The following is a 15,312-nucleotide window of genomic DNA, read 5'->3' as shown; positions in this document are numbered from 1 at the left end:
ATTTTTATATCATTGAACCACCCTCTTTTCTCAATACGGCAGCAATACAAGCCACTATCAGATGGGTCAGCATCCTCTATGGTCAAGGACAAATCCCTTTCACCAATATATCCTTTTAGTTGATAACGTCTGTCCTTCTGAAAAATAACGTTGTATCCATCAGTCTGGATAATGTCTGTTCCGCAGCTCAGCCAAGAACATTTTCCTCGGCCCCAGCATGCGGATGTGATTTCTCCAGTATATGAGCAGGGTAGCCTGACAGACTGACCGGCTATTGCAGTCACTTGACTGTAAGAGGTTACACCATCTGTAAATAAAGAGAAACCAAAGCATGAGAACATGAGGTCTCAATATTTTAATTTTAATAATTTTAATTTTTTAATATAGCTTATTTGGTTTGAAATTATGTGACTGTATCTTGAGTTTTTAGAATTTAGTATGAGCAAATTTCCATGTTAACATGTTCTTCAGCAGCATCACTATTTATTAGATATGATTGAAGATAAAAGATCATATAAACATTCTTCTCGATTGATGAAATGACCCAATAGGACAGATTTTCTATGGAAAATATCAGGACAAAGATCAGATATATGTTCAGCCTTTTTGGTGAATATGATCAAACTTTTCTCCAAAAGATTTGATTGAGACAAATGGCATCTAGTAATGCATGAATATGTGGATATTCAGCCTGTATTTGACAGGTATCTGTTTATTAAACATGTAAAACATACTGGTGGCTCTTCCTTTCTCCTAGATTCAATCACTGTCTTAACTGAAATCTGGTTTTAAAACTCTATTGCATTCAAAGTTTTGATTTTCAATTTTTATTTGAATTTTCCAATGGCCATTGAACATAGTCATTTCATAATACCCTCTCTTATTTAAATTTTAAAAAAAAGGTCTAATATTTTATTAAACATCATTGGCTGGAAAGCAGAAGTCTTGTAAACTCTTTAGAAGTCAGTTCTTAGGAAAATGGGTTTATAATACTTTTAGGAGAAATTAGTTTTATGGGCTTTAGCGTCATTTCAAAAAATTTAAGCAGGGATCCTTTCTTGAGCTCTGTGCAATGAATCACAGTCCACTTATCCAGGTGAAACCAAAAAATTGGAGAATATTCAGTAAAATACTAAGTTTGCCTCTTAGAAACAAACAGGCAGGAAGACTCACCTGTGGCAGTGGCTTAAACACTGTGCATTGGCAAAAAGTTCCTAAAAGAACTATGAGACTTAACAGCTAATCACAGTCAGGACTTCCCTGGTGGCTCAGACAGTAAAAAGTGTCTGCCTACAATGCGGGAGACCTGGGTTTGATCCCTGGGTCAGAAAGATCTCCTGGAGAAGGAGATGGCAACCCACTCCAGCACTCTTGCCTGGAAAATCCCATGGACGCATGGAGGAGCCTGGTAGACTACAGTCCATTGGGTCACAAAGAGTCCAACAGGACTGAGCAACTTCACTTTCACTTTTCATAGTTAGGACTGGGCTGTGAGTCTGGGAAATGCTTTGGGAATAAGACACTCATTGTTACATAGTATAAAAGTATTTTCTTCACTGGAATTCTGATATTTAATTTTGCTTAATATCATTTTGTATCACAAAGCTAATACATATTAATTTTAAAAATTTGTTATAGAAGTATAATTTAAAATTGTACTTTTGCTCATATTCTACCTGTAAAGATTGTTTTTAAATTTTAGGGTATATCTATCACTCATTTTCTCTCCTCTCTCATAGAATGTTTTGAATGAAAATATATTATCTATTAAAAAAAAATTTCCCATACAGCACAGATGGGGAATCTCAGTTTCCCAATGAGGGATGGAACCCACACCCACTACATTGGAAGTACGGAGTCTTAAGCCACTGGAAAAGAGGGAAGGTAACTCTCCTTCCCATCCATCCCCATTTCTTCCTCCGGTTCCTTTCCATGCCGTGATAACAATGGTTGCTGTTTGCTACATACACATGAGAAGTTCATGCATACACATGAACAACACAGGTGGCAGCATATGCGTATGCACTGAATCATGCCTTGTTCATCTTGCTATAGATTTTATAATTCTTGGTGTTTAAGCAATTTCTTTGGCTTAAGGTTTAGGCTTTGTTCTTCGCTCACTAGTTGACCCCGTTATTTTTAAACAATGTCCTAGAAATCTACCTTGCTTGACCATACCTACATACTCAACTACATTCCCCCATCCTCAGGGCTTCCAAAGCACAGCCCACCTGTTCGCCTACCTGTCAGGAGGAGTAGGAGACCCAGGATGGCTACCCAAGGGTGCATGATGCTCTTGGCCTGAAAGAAAGTGAAGGTTGACTGGTTTGTACGCTTCCAGGCAGATGGTATCAGATTGGACACCACTAGGTGGCTTTTCAGGGGTTCCAAATAGCTCAGGTTCCTTATGCCTCAGCACAGAAAAAATTGAGCCAGAGCCTGAGGAGTGATGGATGAGACGTGATCCATTAAAACAGGATGCTTGTAAGACTTACAAGGAGACAGGTGAGCATTGTGCTGCCTCAAGTGCTTAGTGGGTTACATTTGTATAATCAAAGGAAGAAGGAGAGGGGAGAAGACCACCTTCTTCCTCACTGTTAGTCTTCTTGGATGGGAGGATGTTTGATCCTGCATGGTGCATGCGGCCCTGTCATGGCACTACGGGAAAATTAGTCCAGGTCTCAGGACAATGAGGGTTGTTCAGTTTGAAATGTCACATATCCAACTCTGGTAAATGTTTTAATCTTACAAATATCAGTTTCTTCTCCTTTATAATGAATGTAATAATAGAATCTACCCCAAACATCCGGACAAGGGCTCACAATAAGATAATGCTCTGAAAGCATCAAACCCAGCCCTTTCCTATACTAAGCACTCAGTAACTATTGTTTAGTATCAACGACTCCAAGAATAATATCGATAGTCTGGAACGCTCCCCTATGAGATGATACATATGAAAGCTTTGGAAGTCCCTATTCAGCACTTACACTGTATCATCACAGTAATAATTATTTAATCAGAGGGAGGTGCCAGTCATCAGATGCTGTTGAGACCGGCTCGACAAGCAGGGTTTCCAAAAGCGCAATACAGTGAGAGAATGAGAAACAAGACACAAGAATTCAGAGAAAAGCGAGGATCAGGGGACCAACACCGCTCCAAGGTGAAGGTGCAGAAACTGAATCCAAGCCAGCTTTATTATACTTTCAGCCGTGAATGAAAGAATATGCAGGGAGCTAAACAATAACTCATGTGGCCGTTGGGGCCAAAGAACAAAATGATCATTAACCATTGAGTAATTAGGAAACAGTAATCAATAACAAATCAGTAACTACGACTAACATTCTTATCTATAGATTTTCTACCAGATCCGTAAAACATGTGTTTCTGAGACACCAGTTGAGAAACAGGCTGAGGTCAGTTTTCTGACCCCAGGATCGTATCTTATTTTCAAGATTATGAACTGTTCCCTCTGGACTTGTTCCAAGAGTCTCATGCCTTATAGCATCCAGTTTATCAATGATTATAAATTTCTTTTGTGGCCCTAGTGGGGGCCTGCTTTTCTTTTATTCTTCCTGTCTCCTACATCTCCCCCTTTTTGATTTTGCACATGATGAGAAATGGTGAGAAATGTTAGTTGCTGTTGTTGGCTTCGTTGTCTCTTGATCGTTCTTCTCCAGACTATACAGAAACATAAACACATAATTAATAGCACTCCCATAACCAGAGCAATTCCATATCCAAATGTCTTGATCTGTTTTAAGGGATTAAAAGAAAAAAGATTATTAGCAACAGTATCAAGAAAATCTGGATCCAGAAATTACATCAAGATGTTTATTAAAAGCTTTTAATATATCGTGTTGTAGATATTGAATATCTACAGAAATATTATCTTGGTTCAATAGGTGTTGTTTAACTTTAACCCATTTGAATTGAGTCTTATTATATTTGAAAGCCGTTACGCAAAAGGAAGTATAGTTCCAATCACATCTTAGGCTCACCTGTTTTTGTAAATTGACTAGTTGATCTCCTAATAAAATAAAAGATGTTTGAAGGTCGGCCACTTGGGAGGCCAACTTTCCATCAATTTTTTGTTGAGTGGTCCAAAGGAAATCGGCATCTTTATGCCATTCTTATACAAGATGAACTGTTTGTACAGATTTATGAAGAGCTATTCTGGCTACGGCTCCCATAGTGGCAATAGCTATAATGCCTAAGATGGCAGCAATTAGCAATCCCAGAAAATGTTTAACACATTTAAGATTTTTCAATTTTTCTTCAATAACATATAATGTAGGGCTTTCTTGCCAAGGTCATTGTAAATCAACTGGAACCCATATGCCAGTTGTGGTTTTAAGAATGCAAATACCCTGCCAACTTTCATTAAGAAGAATGGTATTATTTATACATGCATAAAATGAACAGTTAGGACATGTTACTAATCCCAAACTGGGATCATATTTTGCTGGTCTGGTCATAAAAACAAAAGGAATTCTTACACAAGTCTGAATAGTGTAAAATTAAAGATAGCTTTTCGGTCATTTAAAATATATTCAGTATATTGTTCCCTCCAAGCAATTAGTTCTTTAGTGCCATGGGTATTTTCCATTTCATCATGAATAGGATGATAATCTGCAGGAGGCACGGGGGAGCTAATCCTGCCCCATGCCATGTGAGAGATTGACTGCCATAAGTACTGACTCTCTTATCTCTATATACCCATGGAGAAGACACTTTAGATTCTACAAGTTTAGGGGTTTCTCGGGGTCCCCAGTCAATAATGGAGCATTCTGCAACATTTAATAATAAGTGACTTTCTGATCCTTTACATAATGTCCATCTTAACCAATTTTCAATACCACTGCTAATTTCAGTAACACAATCAGAAAGGTCAGGTGGATTCATCATGCTGGAAGTTTCTTCTTTTTCTAAAAAAAGTAAGAGCAGTTAACAGAAGGAGGGAAGTCTTATCATCATGTGATTCTTTGACAACTGACAGCCACTTTTGATATCCTGTTTTAAGACACATACTTCCAAAACCAACACAAACAGGAGTGGCATCAGAGCCAATAATGTAATTTATCAACTGACCATCTTCTTCCTTTGCAGTCTTTTTTTAATGTGTCCCAATTTTTCATGTTGGTGACATCTCATATCTGTCTTTTTATTAGCTGTAGATAATACTTGAGCCAGAAGTTGCATTTTATATGGTTCTGACCCAATGTCTTGGCAAACTTAAAGATATTCTTCTAGAGGGGCACCCTGTGCTTTGAGAGGCTGAATCACCTTTTTACATTCTGAGTTAGCATTCTCATATGCAAGAACTTGCATCAGCAAATCTCTCAAACCAGGTTGTACAACTGTTTTATTTAAATTTTGACATAACCTGGCAATAAAATCTACATAAGGTTCCCCATTTGATAGTTTAATTTGAGTAAATGAAATCGAGGCTTGTCCAGCTGGATTTATTCTCTCCCAGGCTTTTAAACATATCATTCTCACTTGAGTGAGTAACTGCTCATCAAATTGTAACTGAGCTTGAATGCCAAAATGTGCCCCACTACCCATTAATTGATCAAGTGTTATATCAACTGGCGGGTTGGCTGTTGCATTCTGCAAGCTTGTGATTTGCTTCGTCTTGCCACCAGGTGCTAAATTGTAAAAATTCTGAGGCGGATAGGCAAGTTCTGGCTATCATTTCCCAATCATAAGGAATTAACTGTTCAGCTTGTGAAAGTCCCTGAATTAGTCCCATAGTATAAGGAGAATTAGTTCCATATTAGATGCGTGCCTGTTTTATCTCCTTTATAGTTTTAAATGATATGGCATGATAATCATTCATAATGCATTCCTCCTTGAGGGAACTGAGGATCTGATGGGATTTGGGTTACAGCCACAGGGAGAATTAAAGCGTCTTCATCCCCCTGCAATTGTGCCATACGAACTCCCTTTTGTAAAGGCGTCATTTTATTAGGCACAGTTATCCGTGGTTTAAAAGCAAATCCATCATCCCAAGGGGTTTCAGGATTGAAAGGAGGGGGCTCGACAAAAGGTGCATTTGGTCGAGCAAGAAAGATCTGTTCTTGACTTTTATCATTCTTTTGGCTCTTATTTTTCATTTCTATTGATTGTTTCTCTTCCTCATCACCTCTGTTTTCATATAAATTCATTTCCTCCATTGTTCCTGTATTTGTTCTACAGAATCCCCTGAATCTGTGGTTTCAGATTGCAGCAGTCCTACAGCTGTGCTAATAAGATTCCCTATTGACCGTAGAGACAGAATCTTTTCGTCGCGTTGGTAGGCACTGCGCAGGCAACGCATAACTTCGTCCCATTCCTCATGCCTCAAAGTCCCTTTATCTGGATCTGCTGCTGCCGCCAAGTTGCTTCAGTCGTGTCCGACTCTGTGCGACCCCATAGATGGCAGTAGCAATATTTTTCAATGGCAGAAAACAATTCTTTAAAAGAGGAGTGAGATATCTCGACCCCCGAACTTTTAAACGAAGTTTTTAACACTTGCATATAATCACAATGCTTAGAAGGATTTTGCCCCATCATTACCCTGATTGACAAATCCGCAGGGGGGTACTTACCAAGTACTTTCCTCTTCCGCCTAGCTGGCCAAATTTCCCTGCGTTCTACGCCGCTAGGAGCTAGCTTCGCAGGCTGGATTGACTTTCGGGTCCCTGTTTCGGCGCCTCTTGTCTAGACAGGCTTGACAAGCCGGGTTTCTGAAAGCGCGATTCGGCGAGAGAATGAGAAAGAAGGCAAGAATTCAGAGAAAAGCGAGTATCAGGGGACCAACACCGCTCCAAAGTGAAGGTGCAGAAACTGAATCCAAGCCAGCTTTATTATATTTTCAGCCGTTAATGAAAGAATATGCGGGGAGTTAAACAATAACTCATGTGGCCTTTGGGGCCAAAGAATAAAATGACCATTAGCCATTGAGTACTTAGGAAACAGTAATCAATAACAAATCAGTAACTAAGACTAACATTCTTATCTATAAACTTTCTACCAGATCCGTAAAACATGTGATTCTGAGACACCAGTTGAGAAACAGGCTGAGGTCAGTTTTCTGACCCCAGGATCATATCTTGTTCTCAAGATTATGAACTGTTCCCACTGGACTTGTTCCAAGAGTCTCATGCCTTATAGCATGCAGTTTATCAATGATTGTAAATTTCTTTTGTGGCCGTAGTGGGGGGGGCTGCTTTTCTTTTATTCTTCCTGTCTCCTACAAGACACCAATCCCCACCGAGGCATCTGTAGGTCCACCCAGCCCCACATTTCCAACTTCCTGTTAGACATTATCCAGGGGCACTTCAAACTCAAGATCACCCAAATAATTTTCCTTCTTCCTTCTGGGGTTCCTTTACTAGTGAACCCATCACATCACCTACAGTCCCAAGTGCAGAGAATCAGTCGTCCTTCCTTCTTGCTCCAGTCACCAGCTCCTCTCAGTTCCAGGTCCTAAATGGCTCTGACTCTGTCCCTTCTCTGCCATCACTGCTGCCATCATCCTAGCTGACACACTCCTCTCCTGTCCAAATGAGAGCAGGGCCTGGGTTTACTCCTCTCCAATACAGCTTCCACAGTCTTGCCAGCACAATATTTCCAAAATCAGAGCTCAAAGTGCCATTCCCTTCTCCAAACACATGAACGGTTTCTTAGGACCCTGGGGTCAAATCTAAATTCCTCAGTCCATCAATCAAGCCTTTAAGAACCTAGGCTACTCCTAGCTTCCTGTCTCCATTAGATTAAACTAGATTCAAACAATCACAGAGATTCCATGCTCCTACAAGTCCCCCTATCTCTGCTCAGACTGTTATCCCTGCCTGTTCACTCTGCTCAATGTAATGCTCTCATCCATGAAGAGCCAATTCAAGGATCTTTGAGAGAAATCACCCTGGCCCTCCTTTCCCAGTTAGACTCCTTCTCTCCTTCCTTTGGGTCCCCAGGGCACTTCTTCACAAGTCTACCCCCAAACAAAGCCCACTGAGTGGTTATTTGCTCCACCCAAGCCTGTGTATCCTACACTTTTATGGACAGAGGTCAAGATTTCCTCATTTTAATATGTTGCGGTCCCTGCATAGAGAAGCAACCAGGTAGGCCATGCTTAATGAATCATAGATTCAAAAGGCCTTTACCAAGTATCATGCTACATATTTCTATGTATCCAAATGAAGTCCCAAAAAAAAGATATACAATCTCATCTCCAACCACTTTTCCCTCTAAGAATCCCTTGATTTGCTGGAAATGGCAGCTTGCTCAGACCGTGGAGTTTTGGCTGGTTTTGTAAAACAGAGAGATACAGTAAGAGAACAAATACTCCTAACAGTTCCTTGCGCCCACTTTTCCACCATCCAACCCTGAGACCAAGAAAAGCCTATTGTAAGAACCTCAAGGAAAGAGAAATGTGACTATGATCAGAGCAGTGTTCACTTTATTTCCGTGTTCACTTTATTTGCAGTTTTCCTGGGTTGACAGCCAAGTCCTCATGCATGTTTGGGGTCATTAAAAACTGCTTGGACTTCATATTGTTGATGAGCATTATGATCCAGTTCAGGGCTGAGAAGAAGTGAATCCTGATACTTGAGGAGCAAATAGGAAAACCTGCCCTCAGGGAGCTCTCCTGAGAGATAGTTGCTGCCAGTCGTGGGACAAACAGTAACTGTACATGGGATTAGAAAAACTGGCCTCTGGTCTCAGCAATCTCCCTAACTTACTGCAAGCCCTCTCTCACCTCATTGGTCTTTTCTGGGCCTCAATTTAATATCAGTTCTCTACTGAAAACATCACCCTCAGGGGTCTCTGGGCCCAAATTTAAAGCATCTGAAACCGAGGAACGAGTCTCAGCTCTCCCTCTGCTTTGCTGTGTGATCTTGGGAAAGTCACACCATGTCTCTGAGCTCCATTTCTAGGCAGCCACAGAGTGGAGGTAAGGATTTGCCTACCTAGGTAGGGTTTCTTCAGATGGTGTCTGCAGACCAAACACATTCAGAGTAAAGGAGGGCCCTGCAGCAGGAGATCCATACTTGGAGATGTCTTATAAAATACGAAATACAAGTCAGGAAGCCTTTGCATGGCATACTTGACCACAGCTCTTTAAAAAAAAAAAACACACACACGCACACACACACAATTTCTGAGCCTAAATCATAGAATGGGGCCTCTCTATTGAGTGATGTGAGCAGGAAAAAAGCAACTGAGAGGTCTCCGAAGATTAAAGATGTCCAACCTAGAGAGAAACATAGCTGAGAGTTCTGTAGAGCCATGTAAAAAGGAGTCAATGGAGCTTTCAGAATCTCAGATTTATTCTAATAGTGAGATTTTTTTTTTTAATTTTTGTCTCTTCTCCAAGTTTGTAATTTTGCCACTCATCAGCTGTTCCCCTGGTGTGATGAACAGTGAAAAAACAAATCATAAAACCAAAAAATGTCTCTGTACTTGGAAGGAAACAAGTCAGCTGGGAGCTGGAAGATGTGACCTCTGCTCCCCAGCCAGTGTGGCCTGAGAATGAAGGTATGTGAGTAGGAAGATCAACAGAGATGCAGTGAGGAGACGGGATGGGAGTCCTGCCTGAGGGCTCTCATTCACCATCAGGAATTATGGACCAGGCACTGTCCTCATGCATGTCCTAAGTCACAGCCCTGTGAAACCTTTACTATCATCTCCATGGTACATTTTGAGGAAAGAGATTGAGAAAAGCTTAGACACGAACTTGAGATTTTAAAAGAAAAAATAAGGCATACAGTGGTGGAGCTGAGACTTACTCTTCCCAGCAGAGGTCTTTTAACCTCCACCTAGTGCTACCAGAAGACTGGGAGGGAAAAGGACTAGAAAAAAAGAATTTGGGATGTTACTGAGGTAGTAAAAGTGAGGCTGAGGCATAAACACAAGGAATTTAATCTCAGGGCCCTGGATTTTGCTTAGGAAATCGCAGTCGTGTGAGTCTCCTCACGCTGACTTCAGGCTCCTGAGTCAGGAGAGATGTTGAGTCTGAAGGAAACAATTTGGGACCATTTCGCACATCCTGTGGCCAAATGAGAAAAGAAATTAATCCCCAGGCTCAATGGAATGATCTGAGTTCCCATCTAACTGAGGTGTAACAGTTCATATTCCCCTAACAGACTGCATTTACCTGGGTCTAGGAAATCTATGAGAATGTTAATTGTGGTGTTGTTATTGCTGTTTGCTTGTGTTTGAATTAGGTTCCTAATCATTTGGGGCTTTGCAGAATTCTTGGAGAATCTAATAAGAGTTCTAGACTTTTATACATACACAATTATATGTGTGTGGTGTGTGTTTATGTTCAAAGTGGCCTGTAACCATCCACTTGCCACCCAAAAACTAAATGAAGAAACTAGGAAGGAATTGGGAATATTTAGCCAAGGTAAGAAAAGTCCCACGGAGGCATGCAGGTTCTCTGAATAGGTTGAAAGCATTTTTATGCAAATGAAGAAGTTTTACTCAATATATGTATCTCCAGCAGGTAGATGGGGCAGGGGCACTGTGGCATGATGTCAGAATGGCACCAGAATCGAGCAGACATGAGTTAAATCAAGGCCTATCATCTACCAGACAAGTTGTATAACCCTCATGGATTCTAAAATGTAAGTGATAATGATATCTATTTCATAATATTTTGTGAAAAGTCAAATGAGCTAATAAACATAAAATGTATAATGTTGAAACAAAGACAGACTTCAGTGTGTGTTAGCTTCTCTAGTAAACTCTTTGATCCTCCATATCTTTACTTGTAAAGTGGGAATAATATTCGCACCTAGCTAGAAGTTCATTGTGAGATATACATAAGAGAATACATGTTAAAACCCTTATACAACAGCTAACACCTACCTAAATCCTCAGTATGGATTATAAATGTTTCATTGCAAATAACATAGGGGACGAGGAAGGTCAATGACAAAAATATGATGTTTTATTTCAGACTGGAAGATAAGGCAAAATAGAATAATATCTAAAAGAATGGAAGTTCATGGTTCACATATTGCTGAAGCCTGGCTTGGAGAATTTTGAGCATTACTTTACTAGCATGTGAGATGAGTGCAATTGTGCGGTAGTTTGAGCATTCTTTGGCATTGCCTTTCTTTGGAATTGGAATGAAAACTGACCTTTTCCAGTCCTGTGGCCACTGCTGAGTTTTCCAAATTTGCTGGTATGTTGAGTGCAGCACTTTCACAGCATCATCTTTCAGAATTTGAAATAGCTCAACTGGAATTCCATCACCTCCACTAGCTTTGTTCGTAGTGTTGCTTCCTAAGGCCCACTTGACTTCACATTCCAGGATGTCTGGCTCTAGGTGAGTGATGACACCATAGTGGTTACCTGGGTCATGAAGATCTTTTTTGTACAGTTCTGTGTATTCTTGCTACCTCTTAATATCTTCTGCTTTTGTTAGGTCCATACCATTTCTGTCCTTTATTGTGCACATCTTTGCATGAAACGTTCCCTTGGTATCTCTAATTTTCTTGAAGAGATCTCTAGTCTTTCCCATTCTGTTGTTTTCCTCTATTTCTTTGCACTGATCACTGAGGAAGGCTTTCTTATCTCTCCTTGCTATTCTTCGGAACTCTGCATTCATATGCTTATATCTTTTGTTTTCTCCTTTGCTTTTCACTTCTCTTCTTTTCACAGCTATTTGTAAGGCCTCCCCAGACAGCCATTTTGCTTTTTTGCATTTCTTTTCCATGGGGATGGTCTTGAACCCTGTCTCCTGTACAATGTCACGAACCTCCATTCATAGTTCATCAGGCACTCTATCTATCAGATCTAGTCACTTAAATCTATTTCTCACTTCCACTGTATAATCATAAGGGGTTTGATTTAGGTCATACCTGAATGATCTAGTGGTTTTCCCTATTTCTTCAATTTAAGTCTGAATTTGGCAATAAGGAGTTCATGATCTGAGCCATAGTCAGCTCCCGGTCTTGTTTTTGCTGACTGTATAGAGCTTCTCCATCTTTGGCTGCAAAGAATATAATCAATCTGATTTTGGTGTTGACCATCTGGTGATGTTCATGTGGAGAGTCTTCTCTTGTGTTGTTGGAAGAGGGTGTTTGCTATGACCAGTGCATTCTCTTGGCAAAACGCTATTAGCCTTTGCCCTGCTTAATTCCAGATTCCAAGGCCAAATTTGCCTGTTACCCTAGGTGTTTCTTGACTTCCTACTTTTGCATTCCAGATATTCAAGCTGGTTTTAGAAAAGGCAGAAGAACAGAGATCAAATTGCCAACATCCGCTGGATCATCGAGAAAGCAAGAGAGTTCCAGAAAAACATCTATTTCTGCTTTATTGACTATGACAATAAACTGTGGAAAATTCTGAAAGAGATGGGAATACCAGACCACCTAACCTGCCTCTTGAGAAATCTGTATGCAGGTCAGGAAGCAACAGTTAGAACTGGACATGGAACAACAGACTGGTTCCAAATAGGAAAAGGAATATGTCAAGGCTGTATATTGTCACCTTGCTTATTTAACTTATATGCAGAGTACATCATGAGAAACATTGGGCTGGAAGAAGCACAAGCTGGAATCAAGATTGCCGGGAGAAATCTCAGTAACTTCAGATACACAGATGACACCACTCTTATGGCAGAAAGTGAAGTGAAGAGGAACTAAAGAGCTTTTTTATGAAGGTGAAAGAGGAGAGCGAAAATGTTGGCTTAAAGCTCAACATTCAGAAAACGAAGATCATGGCATCTGGTCCCATTACTTCATGGGAAGTAGATGAGGAAACAGTGGAAAAAGTGTCAGACTTTATTTTGGGGGGGCTCCAAAATCACTGCAGATGGTGACTGCAGCCATGAAATTAAAAGATGCTTACTCCTTGAAAGGAAAGTTATGGCCAACCTAGATAGCATATTAAAAAGCAGAGACATTACTTTACCAACAAAGGTCCATTTAGTTAAGGCTATGGTTTTTCCATGGTCATGTATGGATGTGAGAGTTGGACTGTGAAGAAAGCTGAGTGCTGAAGAATTGATGCTTTTGAACTGTGGTGTTAGAAAAGACTCTTGAGAGTCCCTTGGACTGCAAGGAGATCCAACAAGTCCATTCTGAAGGAGATCAGCCCTGGGATTTCATTGGAAGGAATGATGATAAAGCTGAAACTCCAGTACTTTGGCCATCTCATGCAAAGAGTTGACTCACTGGAAAAGACTCTGATGCTGGGAGGGATTGGGGGCAGGAGGAGAAGGGGACGACCGAGGATGAGATGGCTGGATGGCATCACTGACTCGATGGACATGAGTTTGTGTAAACTCCAGGAGTTGGTGATGGACAGGGAGGCCGGGTGTGCTGCAATTCATGAGGTCGCAAAGAATCAGACATGACTGAGAAACTGAAGTGAACTGAACTGAACTGAAACAGTCTTGATTTCAAGCACATTCATTCATGTTACAAAAGTGTGCTAGATGACTCCTATGTGCCAAGGGTCCTATTGGGTCCTGGGGTCTAAGAATGAACTAGAGAGACCTGTTCCTCATTCCCAGACACTTATAGTCTCTAAAGCCATTTATTAGGCTAAACGCAAAATATAGAGACTTGAATCACTTCTAATGTACCTGAGAGGCAAAAAGAAGGAAGAGAGATAAAAGAATGAAGGTTTGGAATTCTCCCTGCACACTTCCTTGCAGCTGTGACTTTGATGCCAGTGTCTGGAGTCAATGGAGGAAGGAGGAAACATTCCACCCTAGGAGTTGAAGACAAATTATAGCAACAGTTCTTAGCTACAGTGAAAGTTGATAATTCAGTAGTGAGTGATTAGCTTTGTAAAAGTGCAGTGATAGAGTAATGGCAGGGACCACTTCTGTATTTCTATGCTCTCATGCTTTCCTAAGCATTTTAAAACACATAGCAGTTTGTGTCAGAGGAAGGGCAGCACTCCGTTTTATAGAGGAGATAAATGGAAGCACGGAGAGGCCCAGTGACACCCTGTTTCCCTTGATGGTGAATGAGATAGAACTAGAATCAAGCATCCTGACTCCTCAACCCAGGGGCTCAATAGCATCTTCATGGGGTGCCTGCCATATGCACCCAGCTTTGCACTTGGACATACTAACAGGGCCAGCAGTCAGGCGAACACAATTTGAGCTCTTCTGTGTGCCAGGCACTGCCCTGAGCACTGTGCGTGCATTATTTTATTTCATCAAAACAATCACTCTGTGAGGGAGCTGCTAGTCTTATCCCTGTTTGAGAGATGAGGAAATGGAAGCTCAGATACAGAGTAATTCCTCTGTAGTCGAGCTGGCACTCAAGCTATGGAACAGCTCCAAAGCCAAAGGCTCCATCCTGTACTCTGGCCCATCCTGGCACACAAAGTGCCGCGTGACCTCCCAGGGATTATGCTAGTATGTGAGGTGGGAAGGACTAGTCAGCTGGGAGTTGTCGGTCTCCCCCTAATAACCTCAGTAAAATCAGGTGTTCTCCCTGCATATGTTTGTCTGAATATGACCAACCTAGAAATCGGGGAGGGGGATGATCCCATGATGTAAAGGACGTGATGCCAGAGGGTCTTGGGCCTGGGTCTCACAGTCTTGAAGAGGCTGGCTTAGATTTACAGCAAATGTGACTATGTTTTCAGGCACAGAGACTGAGTGATCAGAATTGAACCTTTAAGGTATACTACAAATATACTACAAATATGGCCTCCTTTCTCCCTTTTAAGATATATTCTGAGAGAGAACAAGAAAAAGAAAGACAGAGTCCTGGAGAGCCTGCAGAGAATCCAGTCTTCCTCCCTGGCCTTGCCTCACCCTGCCTCTTATCTCTGCTCTCCACCGGGTTATCTCTTCCTTCTGCTCGGTTCTCTTTCCCAACCCAGCCCCCCTTTCCCTCTGAGATGCCTTGAGTGTCTTATCTTCCTTCAGCAGCTCCATCAACAAAGTTCTATCATTTTTTCCCCTCGTGATTCAGGATGCCTCGGCATCATTTTAATCTATTCCTCTGAGCTTTGCTTTTCGATCTCTTCCCAAACTTAATCTCAGACCCTTCTTCACTGAAATGGAAAAAAAAAAATTAAAAAAGGCCGAACGAGATTACATATCCTGACAATCCCTTCTGGCTGGGGAGTCAAGATGATTAGAGAAGACAGTCCAGTCTTGCTTACCCATAATGCCCTGGGCTTGCCATGGTGAAAAAGGTTTTTTCCATTAACCAATGACTCAGCATCAACTAATGCTAAAACCTCCTCTTCTATCCCCTACATTTTTAAAACAACTGTTGAAACATTTTGTAAACTGTGGTATATGGAAAGAGCATAGGTCTTGGAGTCAAACTGGCCCAGAACCTG

At 41.1% G+C, this 15,312-nt stretch overlaps 1 long non-coding RNA gene across 1 annotated transcript; it reads right to left on the bottom strand.

The window, feature by feature from the left end:
• On the bottom strand, positions 1-6,821 carry LOC101111190 (uncharacterized). Its single transcript, XR_009600715.1, has 4 exons — positions 6,591-6,821; positions 2,244-2,301; positions 269-307; positions 1-137 (listed from the first exon to the last, which is right to left on the bottom strand). It is a non-coding gene; the product is annotated as an uncharacterized LOC101111190 (long non-coding RNA).
• Positions 6,822-15,312: the final 8,491 nt, after the last annotated feature.

Source organism: Ovis aries, chromosome 5, assembly GCF_016772045.2.
Source record: "Ovis aries strain OAR_USU_Benz2616 breed Rambouillet chromosome 5, ARS-UI_Ramb_v3.0, whole genome shotgun sequence".
Lineage (NCBI taxonomy): Eukaryota > Metazoa > Chordata > Mammalia > Artiodactyla > Bovidae > Ovis > Ovis aries.
Note: the sequence above shows the minus strand (reverse complement) of the source record. Positions and strands in the feature narration are given on the sequence as shown.